This window comes from Lactuca saligna, chromosome 2, assembly GCF_052625555.1.
Source record: "Lactuca saligna cultivar CGN05327 chromosome 2, ASM5262555v1, whole genome shotgun sequence".
NCBI classification, from domain to species: domain Eukaryota; kingdom Viridiplantae; phylum Streptophyta; class Magnoliopsida; order Asterales; family Asteraceae; genus Lactuca; species Lactuca saligna.
This window is the reverse complement of record NC_136418.1, coordinates 132,758,507-132,770,690: the sequence shown is the minus strand read 5'-3', so window position 1 is coordinate 132,770,690 and position 12,184 is coordinate 132,758,507.

The following is a 12,184-nucleotide window of genomic DNA, read 5'->3' as shown; positions in this document are numbered from 1 at the left end:
TTTATGGGATTTCATAAAACCGAAGTAGGTTTTAGGTTGATTTAAAAATTTACTTTCCATATCATTTCAAACTCACGACATTTCTACTAAGTAAGGATGATTTCTTATACATTTTGGTCTTTGGTTATAAGGCTACATTATATGGATTTTAAGGAAAATATCGGATTTTTCTGAAACAAACGCGACATTTATATGTGAAAGACTTCTACTAAGTTTTATAATAAAAGCTTATGAACTCACCAACCTTTGTGTTGACACTTTTCAAACAACTTGTATTCTCAGGAAAACACTAACCAGGTAATCAAGTGCTTTTGAGGATGGGACGTTAAGGCGTCAAACTTTTCATTTTTGTCAACATATTGTAATTGATTTCGAATCATGTAATTCATACAAGTGATGTAACTTTTTCAATTATATATATGTTGGTTGTGTTTGCTTAAATTACTATTGAAATTGTGGTTATGATACTATACATGAAGTCCTCCACCCCAGACGTTTCCGCCATCCTTGGTTTGGGGGTGTGACATGAACAAGGAGGAGGTCACTATGAGCAAGCTTCAAGGCTTGCTAAGGACCGCTAAGAATAGTATAAAAGGCAAATCTGTTGCATCTACTCCTACTACTGCTGCCCATGTCTTGGCTATTGGGAAAGGAAAAGGGAAGAAGATGAAGGCTCCTTCTATGATCCACAAGGGAAAGTCCCACGATGGAACCTCTTCTAGCGGAACCAAAGGTGGTCCTACTGCTCCCTCCTCCAACCTAAAGGATGCAGAGTACTTCTACTGTCACGACAAAGGACTTTGGAAACAAAGCTGCCCGAAGTATCTGCAAGACATCAAGGATGAGAAGATAAATCCCACCTTCGTAGGTATTTACACTATTCAATCTAATAACTCATCACATGCTAGTTCTTGGGTCCTTGATATAGGATGTGGTTTTCACATTTGTTCTGATTTGCAGGGTCTAAGAAGAAGTAGGGATGTGGAGAATGGGAAAATAAACTTGATCATGGGGAATAGGAAAGCGTCGCCTGTCACCAAGATTGGAGTTTACTCTTTAATGCTTAGTAGTGGGTTAGGTTTAGATTTGAATAATTGTTGCTACTCGTCAGAAATGACACGAAACATTATTTCATTTCATAGTTCATATAAACAAGGTTTTAGATTTCCATTTAATAGTGAAATTGGTTCTATTAATGCTTTCTTGAATGGTACTTTCTATTTTGAAGCATTGCCTTGTAATGTAATATATGAAACTGTGATGGTTGTAGACAACGTAGGGAATAATGTGTTACATATCGATTCGTCCAATAGTTTGGACAAAGCATGCTTGTGGCATTGTCGTCTTGGACATGTCAACAAGAAGCGCATAGACCAACTCCAAAAGGATGGAGTGTTGGAGTCATTTGAACTTAGGGACGATGACACGTGTGAGTCTTGTTTACTTCGAAAGATGACCAAGTCACCCTTCACTGGTACTTGTGAAAGGGGTGAAGGTTTATTGGATCTCATACATACTGATGTATGTGGACCTTTTAGATCCAGCACGAGGGATGCAAACCACTTCTATGTGACTTTTACCGATAATTATAGCAGATATGGGTATATCTACTTAATCAAGCATAAGTTAGAAACTTTTGAAAAGTTCAAAGAGTTTAAGCAAGAAGTGGAGAATCAGTTGGGCAGGAAAATTAAGATGCTCCGATCTGATCAAGGTGGTGAGTATCTTTGTATTGAGTTCCACGACTACCTCAAGGAATGCATAATTGTTGCAATTGATGCCACCTAGGACACTACAGTTGAATGGTGTGGCTGAGAGACACAATCGAACGTTGTTGGACATGGTTCGTTCTATGATAAATCGAGCTTCGTTACCTATCTGATTTTGGGGGTATGCCTTATAGAATGCCAACTACATCCTTAATTTAGTCCTAACTAAGAAGGTTGCCAAAACATCTCACGAGATGTGGACAGGGAAGGTTCCCTCGTTGGCACATATCAAGGTTTGGGGTTGCGAGACTTTTATAAGACGAGAGACTCACGACAAGCTCGAGCCTCGTAGTGAGCGGTGTATTTTCATCGACTATCCACATAAGTCCTTTGGATATCTCTTCTATAGACTGAGTGACAATGTTGTCTTCATTGCGAAGAGAGGGGTTTTACGAGAGAGATAACTCATATGCCAAGAGGACAGTAGGAGGCAAATTGATCTTGAAGAGATTCAAGAGTCAAGAGATGAAGGAACCTCTAACACTGGTGCTCAACCCAAGGAGGAAACTCCTGTTGAACCGATTGATGAGTCCTTACCTCATAGACGTTCCAGTAGAGTTAGTGTTCCACCCGTATGATTTGGTTTCCATATAACTGCTGAGGGTGATACGTTTATTAGTGATAGTACACTAATAAATTTGGATGAACCTAACAACTACAAGGAAGCCATGTCAGGCCCGAAGTTTGCAAAATGGAAAGAGGCTATGGAAAATGAGATTCAATCCATGCATGACAATCAAGTTTGGAACTTGGTGGACAATGTACCAAGTCATAAGACAGTCGGATGCAAGTGGATCTTCAACAAGAAGACTGATATGGATGGGAAAGACACACATATAAGGCGCGATTGGTTGCTAAGGGCTTTACTCAAACTCCTAGAGTTGACAATGAAGATTAAATCTATAAGGGTTATGCTAGCCATAACTACGTTTCATGATTATGAAATATGGTAGATGGACGTCAAAACCGCTTTCCTATATGGAAAGTTAGATGAAGATGTTTACATGAATCAACCAGAGGGTTTTGTCAATGCAAAGTACCCTAATAGAGTGTGTAAGCTTGAAAAATTCATTTATGGATTGAAACAAGCGTCTCACAGATGGAATCTTTATTTCGAAGTGAAATTCAAAGAGTTTGGTTTTTCGTGAAGCGAGGATGAGTCTTGCGTATATGTCAAAGCTAGTGGGAGTATAGTTAACTTTCTCATATTGTATGTGGATGACATACTGCTCATAGGAAACAACATCCCAACCTTGCATGAGGTTAAGTCCTGGCTTGGGAAGTGCTTCGCTATGAAGGACCTTGGAGAAGCTACTTATATTCTGGGGGATAAGGATATTGAGAAATAGGAGTAAAAGATTAATAGGACTTAGTCAATGTACTTACTTGGATAAAGTGTTGAAACGTTTCAGCATGGAGAATTCAAAGAAAGGGGAATTGCCAACCCAAAACAATACCAAGTTGAGTAAGACTCAAAGCCCGAGTACCGAAGCTAAGATAGCAGAAATGAGTCGAGTACCTTATGCTTCCACTGTTGGCTCGATCATGTATGCTATGACATGCACTCCCCCTGATGTGGCCTTCACTTTGAGCAAGGTCAGCAGATATCAAGGGAACCATGGTAGAGCACATTGGACCGCAGTAAAGAACATTATTAAGTACCTACGAAGGACTAAGGAATGGTTCCTTATCCCCGGTGGGAGTGATGACTTGAGAGTGAAAGGGTATAGTGACGCCAGCTTTCAGACTGACTGAGATAATTTCCACTCTCACTCAGGCTGGGTCTTTACCTTGAATGGAGGAGCAGTGACTTGGAAAAGTTCCAAGCAGGAGACCGTAGCTGATTCAACGTGTGAATCAGAGTACATAGCAGCAAGCGAAGCGTCTAAGGAGGCAATATGGCTTAAGAACTTCATTGGAGACATTGGAGTTGTACCGGCCATAAAGGAGCCTATGGAGATTTTCTGTGATAATGAATGTGTGGTTGCCTTGACCAAGGAACCGACGGATCATGGTAGATCCAGATCGACAGAAAATATCACTTTATTAGATATCAGGTAGAAGAGGGACTCCTCGTAGTAAAGAGGGTATCGTCAGAGGATAACCCAACAGATCCCCTTACGAAGGGGGTGAGTAGGGTTAAGCACTTGCAGCATGCTAGAAGTATTGGGCTGAATGATGATATTCGTTGTCTAAGCCAATAACTATATTTGGTATGTACTTGACCTGATAGTAGCATGGTCCTTTTGGGTTGCCTTCACCAAAGCAACTTGACTGGATGAATTATAGAGAAAGATGTTAAATATGATTTATTAATATATTATGTGAATAATATATTAAAAGAGAAATCATATTATTTAATTAATATTGGTCAAGAATTAATTTAGAATTAATTTTATGGTCAAAAGAGTTTAACTAAATCAAGGGGACTGATATTGTAATTATGTGATAATTGCAAAATGGGCTGAAGATCCCTATGAATAGGGGTGGACGAAATTTTTGGATAGCCCAGAAGGATTTCGTCCATGATAAGGATCCTGGAAGGATCTTATGGGGTGCTTAGAGCCTAAGCAACCGGATTAGGTCTTTGTGTAACATCCCCATTTTTCACGGCCAAAAAAGACCGATTTTGTTTATGCTTTATAAAAATCAGAGTATTTCCTTTAATAAAAATGTTGCGGAATTTGTTCCCAGTAAAACATGATAAATACGTTATCAAAGCATTTCGGAAGAAAGATATTTTTATTCATTTTAAAACATTTGGGATGTCATCGTTAATACAAAAACATAAGCATAAACAGAACTTACATTCATTATCACTAGTGATTTACATCTCCTTAATCTCTCAGTGTAATGTAACTTCATATCGACACCTGTGATATAAATAAACTGAGTGGGTTAGGTTGGGAAACCTGGTAAGTACATAGGGTTTTCAACCCACAATAATATAATTATTACATTTAATCATCAAACAATTAAACAATCAACCCAATTACCCATCCCCATTATATTCTTTATTCTTAAGGATCTACCCTAAGAAGCAACTATTCCTCGTTCATTTATTCCTAAGGATCATCCTAAGGAATCGGCACGAAGTCCATCGTTGCCACGGTTTACACAACGGGCACTAAGTCTACATAGTCGCCAGGACTTAGGCACTAAGTTTGCATAGTCGCCAGGGTTTAGGCATCAAGTCTGCATGATCACCAAGGTTTAGGTATCAAGTCTGCATGATCACCAAGGTTTAGGCATCAAGTCTACATGATCACCAGGGTTTAGGCATCAAGTCTGCATGATCACCAGGGTTTAGGCACCAAGTCTGCATGGTCACCAAGGTTTAGAGTACACTGGGTGAACACATCGTTCACAACACCTATAGGTTGCGAACCTGCTAGTGTTCCACTGGATTGTCTAGAATAGTCCGTGGTTTTCATCCATACTCTGCTGAATGACGAGGCCATCATTTGGGGAAAGGCTTCTCATATCGTCCACCTTTCACCCTCACCTCGTGGTCTATAACACCTCTTAACTCATCATCAAACTCATATTCCATCTATTACATCTACCTATGTTTTCCCCCAACATTATCGTAGATATAAAATACATATACAGTTTAAATCATTTAAAATGTGTATAAAATCGTTCCTCTAGCATAGACTACAAGTATTCAGATAATATGCACACATAGCACGTAATTTATATAAAATACTTTATATCTATGTGTAAGATGAAAGGGACCATGAACTCACCTGAAAGGTGGTGACTCAGCACTCGAACAGCGCTTCGATACTCTCAAAACAATTTCCTTCGATAAAACCTAGTATCAATACCACTAGGGTTTAGTCTAACGATAACCGCAACAAATTAATAGTCTGACTATTATTAGTATTATATAGCGTTAAATAACACTCAATATAACTCATAATAATAACCCAAATAAATATTTTAAGGACCTAATAACATTACTATACTTATTTGAAAGTTGTATTAAAAATTGCGTAAGCGTAGGTCACTTACAACGGGTTTTAAAGAAAATCGGGCTTTGCTCGGAGCAACGTTTCCGAAACCGAAAGACCTTTTTTCTCGGGACTCCGGGAGCCTCGGGCTTCCTTCGGGTACTATGAGGTTTTCCTAGGGTTTAGGGGGGTTTGGGGTTGTAGATAGAGAAAGAAGTTAGAGAGAGAATGAAGAAATGAGTGGAAATCCGAAACATTTCGCTCAGCTCCTCGAAATTACGTTGGGCGTAGCTTTGGATAAGGCTCCACCTGTCTTCGCACGTGGCTCGCACTCGTCGGATGGATAAGAACCGGAGTACGCTGTGCGTACTTGGCCTCGGACGCGGGGCGTAGTGAAGGGCGACGTGTCGCAAATCCGAAGCGAGGCGTGATTAGCAAGCGACGGTCCAGATGCTGCCACGTCATCAACTTCGCACAAGATTCGTGATTTTCTACTCCGACTTCTAAAAATCATAACTATCGCATACGAGCTCCGTTTTTGACGTTCTTTATATCCACGCGTAGGCGGGAACGTACTCTACAACTTTCATTTAGACTCTGTTGGCTAATTTTGAATTTATTTTAAATTTTATATTTTTAACAGGCCGGGACAGGATTGGTCTGTTAAAAATCCATAACTCCTTCATCCAACGTCCGTTTTCACCCATCTTTTTCTCATTACTCTACTCTTAATGAGATATTCGATTCTCGTTTAGGTCGTGTCGGCTAAAAACTGCTCGATCTATTATTCGAATTTCGGGCTGTACACTGCTAATCCGAAACTTCGAAAAATCATAACTTCTTCATACGAAGTCAGATTTTGGCGTTCTTTTTATGGACGCTCTCGGTTTACTGTATTCTATGTCTTTAGTTTAGATCGCCAAGGATAAACCTCACTCTATCGTAAATTCACTATTTACGTTTCCCGGTGTTGTGCCGGTTCCATCGTGAAATTTCGACGGGTCATAACTTCTTCGTTATAACTCGGATTTCGACACTCTTTATATGTACAGAAACCTTGTAACATATCATACAACTTGGTTGAGATTATTTATTCTTAATAATATTTTGTCGAAAAGTCGTTTTCGACCCCTATTATCTCTAAATTGACTAGCCTGGATCTACGGGCGTTACAATTATCTCCCCCTTAGGATGATTACGTCCCGGAATCATCAACGAAACAAGGCTCAAATGATGACTCCATACCTTATCTCTTCATCCTATGTAATAACCGTAACTTTGATGTTTCTTAGAACGAGTATCTAACTCTAAGACTTCCTGACCACAGGCGGTGCCCGATCTTGCACTTTCTCCCTATCTCACGTTAGACTCCAAATTATGACCTTTAAGTCACAATCTCAATCCTCACTGGATACAAACTTAAGATAAGTTCATTTATTACTATCATGGATCGATGTGTCATATTCTAATGACCTCTCATCGTATGTTGCAACGCTCAGACTCGGGTCTCTTAGAATCAAATTCCAGAATGGAATATACCTTCCCATGCTCTAATGTGATAGAATCACATTTTAGCATGTAGAATTTCTAGCTATTAACTTCTTTAGCAACGAGCACGATAGTTTTATTAATCGCTTTGATTATCTCTCACTTCAATCTTCTGGCTTAAGTTAGATGCTACGTCGAACTTGGTTCTTTGAACGACGTAACATACTCATCGTAGTCGGACTCAATTTGATATGACCACTAGGGTCCGAATAACAACAATCTTCTTAGTCATTACCGAAACGATGGTAATGACATGCTTGAATAAAACGAAATCAATTACTAGCTTCTTGGTAACCTTGTGACTTTCCCTGATCCAAGCGTGAGTCCTATGCTTCCGGTAGTATATGCATCTACTACCTCTCACACCTACTTATACTCGTCCCAAGTATTGTCTCGCAGTTTTCCAAGTCACCATATAGGAAAATCACATAACAGTTTAACACATCAGATAACAAAACGAAGGCTTTATTATTTCTTGAAACTATTACATAGGTGTTCAAGTTCACCCTAGACTATGCCTCTAATAGGCTACATGATATGATTCTATTCCTTTGGTTACTTCATAACTCGATCTTCGGGTATGAATTCATCATCCTCGATTCCTTGCGTTGTTTTCTGCTTCGTCGAGAATCATGTGGAATGCTCTTGGCCTTAGTGGTGTGTTTGGCCTTGCTGCCTCGTTTTTCTTTGGGCAGTCCCTAGAAATATGCCCTTCTTTGTTACATCCATAGCACACCTTCTTATTGGACGCACACTTGCTGGCGTAATGCCCTGTCTTTCCACATTTGTAGCAAGTCACATCCTCGCTACATTTCCCAGAGTGCTTCTTTTTACACTTTTCGCACCACTTGGCTTCACCTCCTCCTCCTTCTTCAGTCTTTGAGAATTTCCTTTCTTTGTTGGACTTTGAAGATCATTCATGCTTCCTTTTCTCGCCAACTTCAGCTCTCTCCAAACCCTTTTCCCTAATCCGGGTCTCAACATTCCTGGATACCCAGATGGCTCATTTCAAAGTAGTTGCTTGCTTGACCATTGGTCAAAAGTCTGCTGGTAATCCATGGACAAACTTTTTGACCTTGGAGACCTCAGTTGGAACTAGGTAAGGAACAAGCTTCATTTTCTCCGTAAAACTTGCAGCATACTCGATGACACTCATCCTTCCCTTCTTTAGATTCTGGAACTCATTGTTGATCTACAGAAGATCCTGCTCAGAGCAGTACTGCATCTTTAACTGCACCAGAAAATCTTCCCATGACATCTTGCTCGCTTCTCTTTTGGGCATCGAATCGGCTAGTAGCTTCCACCAGCTTAGTACTCCAAATTTCAACAAAGGAACCACGAGAGCGGTATTTTTCCTGTTGCTACACTCACAACTCTCAAACATCATCTTCATCTCGGAGATACAATTCATGACTTCCACCGACATCGAGCTTTCGGATAGACTCGGTGGTTTGGATGCCATGAAAACCTTGTATTTGCATCCACTTCCGTCATTTCCTCCATCCTGGTGGTTTTGCCTAACTATTGGTGGGTTGGCTTGACCAACAGTCCCATTGTAGTTTCCTCCTTCTGACTGCCCATCATTCAGCTCGGGGTGTTCAATTGGTATTGTAAGTTATTCTTGGTTATGTCGAAGTGAACGCCTTGTTCCTCCATTTGGCGATCCAACATCATCTGGATCATGGCCTGCACTCCGACCATTGATATTGGCTCTGGTGCCACTTCTTCGACAAAGAGGTATTTGCTGTATCACTGGAGGTTGAGGGGGTTGGTTCCTATTTCCATTTGCGTTTACGTTTTCGCTACGGGTCCTTGCCATCTTGATCTATACACTGAATAAGGTGAATCTAGATCTTTATTTAGGATAGACGTTTAAATCATCCTTATCACTCCGAAATGTTTACATGCTAGTTCTAATATTGTAGTTAAACGCTTAGAATCCTAAACACATAAGGTTTCCAGATCCGGTCGGCAATTGTAGCACCTGGTTCCTGGTATGTTTAATCTATCTAAGTGATTTAAGTTTTTAGCCTTGGACTCGTCGAGTTGTAGGCCGAATCACCGAGTATTGTCGGGACATTGATCATGTTTAAGTTGGCGACTCGGTGAGTCCACGTTCTGGACTCGGTGAGTCCCCGCTGTCTGGATGAAAGCCTAATTTCAAGGGTTTTCACCCTATTTAAAACAACCCTATGAGCCCCAAGCCCGACTCCTTCACCCTCAGAGCTCCCTATATCGTTCTAAACCCTTTTTCTTGTGAGATTGAAGTATTTTGGTGTGATTTCTTGAAGATTTTGAGAGAAGAAGAAGAGTAGATCAAGAGGAGGAGAAGGAGGCCGAATATCTTGGTGATATTTCAGTAATTCATTGAGGTATAACTTAGTTCCTTCTGTTTTTATGCTTAAGGTCCCTTAGAACACCATTAAAGTCCTTCTTGAGCCATTTTCCAAGCTTGATTATGGTTTAAGGATGGTAATGAGTTGATTAACCTCTAGATCTAGACTGGTTTTAGCTCCAGAAGCTCAGATCCATGGCCTTTATGGGAGTAAATTGTTTGAATGTCCTAGATCTACCATTTTAGCCTTTATTTGGCACTAAATCCACATTCTATGCATGTATACACGTAAAGTTGGAAACTTTACGTGTAAAGCCTACCCTAAGAACTCAGATCTATGTATGGCATGAGCTGGATTCAAGCAAAATCGAGTGTACAGTAATTGCATGTGAATGACTCGGCGAGTCGTTCATCGGACTCGGTGAGTCGAGCCGCGAGTCCTCGAGTTTTCCCCTTTTTTAGTGTTTACTGAGTAGAGTTGTGAGCCAAGGGTGGACTCAGTGAGTCGGAAGCCAGTCTCATCTATGGAGGGACTCGGCGAGTCAATGCCCTGACTCATCGAGTCCAAAGCAATCTTCTTACCTCAAGAACCGACTCGACGAGTTGTTCATACAACTCGGCAAGTCACAGGCTAGAGTGTTTTTCGGATGAAGACGAACTCGACGAGTTGTTCATACAACTCGGCGAGTCGAATAAAGGATCATTGGTCATCAGTTTAGAAGGATAACTCATCGATTCATTTCCTAACTCGATGAGTAAGAGTCGGGTATGAGGTCAAATCGGAAGGATAGGGACTCAGCGAGTTGACGAGCCAACTTGGTGAGTCAGGTAGTTGACTTTGACTTTGACTTGGTCAGGGGTAAAATGGTCATTTTACCCCAAGGCCAGTTAGCAGTGTTTGATTGAGTATTTTGTGGGAAATTACAACCGGAGGACTTCCAGAACAGCAGCAGCAGCAGCAGACAGTCAGTTCCCGCATGGATCAGCAGCTACTTCGAGGTGAGTTACCTTCCAGTACGGTGGGTCTAAGGCCACAATGCCGGCCCACCAGTAGGAGATGTATGATAGATGACTATCTTTGTAATATCATCTAGGTTTGCTACTACCTGATATGTTATATGCTAGCAAGATATGTTGTATGTGATAGTAGTAGAGTTCGGTTGTTAGGACCGAAGGGTAGTCAGACACCCCAAATATATCTGACAGTATGTGAAGATATGATTGCATGCTGGCATGTTATGTTATATGCGATAGAAGTAGTAGGAGGGGACCAGTCCCCGAGTTCGGTTGTTAGGACCGAAGGGTAGTTCAGGCACCCCAGATATGTCTGATATTATGTTTGTGTTATGTTATATGCGATAGTAGTAGTAGGGGTGAGATAGTCCCCGAGGTTCGGTTGTTAGGACCGAAGGGTAGTCAGCACCCCATAATAGCTAGACGTGGGTGGGTCAGCACCCCAGAATGGCTTGACACGGGAAGGATGACACCCCAGAATGGCCGCATGGGTAGGTCGGCACCCCAGAATGGCCGTATCGGGTAGGTCAGGCACCCCATAAATTCCTGGTAGTATGTATGTGATATGATTGTATGGTATATGGTACGATGGGGGAAGTCAGTAAGCTTCGTGCTTACAGTTTACAGTTTTGGTTTCAGGTACCTCTTCGTCGAAGGGGAAGGAGCTAGTGCGGTAGCGGCACATCATACACACACACTGTTTTCCGCATTTATGGGATTGTTCTGGGATTTATACTCTGACATTTGATTGATTACATGTTTTGGTTATTCAGACATAGTAAATGTTTATGAAATGGTTTGATCAGACAATGTTTATTTGCAAACAATTTTACTAAATATCGATTGAAAAATGAAAAATTTGGACGTGAAAAATGGGTCGTTACAGCAATAGACCATAGATCCGAACAAATAACAGAATATCAGGCACAAGCATTTAGCACATAAAAGCATTTTAGGCACAATTCCTTAAATAAGCTAGTGTTTACACTTCATAATCATCGCTTAGCATTCTAAGTTTAAGTCTAGAAATAAATCCATATTCCTAGTTCGCTTAAACTAATGCTATGATATCAACTGTGACATCCCCGTTTTTCACGGCCAGAAAAGATCAATTTTGTTTATGCTTTATAAAAATCAGAGTACTTCTTTTAATAAAAATGTTGTGGAATTTGTTCCCAATAAAACATGATAAATACGTTATCAAAGCATTTCTGAATAAATGTATTTTTATTCATTTTAAAACATTTGGGATGTCATCGTTAATACAGAAACATAAGCATAAACAGAACTTACATTCATTATCACTAGTGATTTACATCTCCTTCATCTCTGAGTGTAATGTAACTTCATATCGAAACCTGTGATATAAATAAACTGAGTGGGTCAGGTTGGGAAACCTGGTGAGTACATAGGGTTTTCAACCCACAATAATATAATTATTATGTTTAATCATCAAACAATTAAACAATCAATGCAATTACCCATCCCCATTATCTTCTTTATTCTTAAGGATCTACCCTAAGAAGCAGCTATTCCTCGTTCATTTACTCCTAAGGATCATC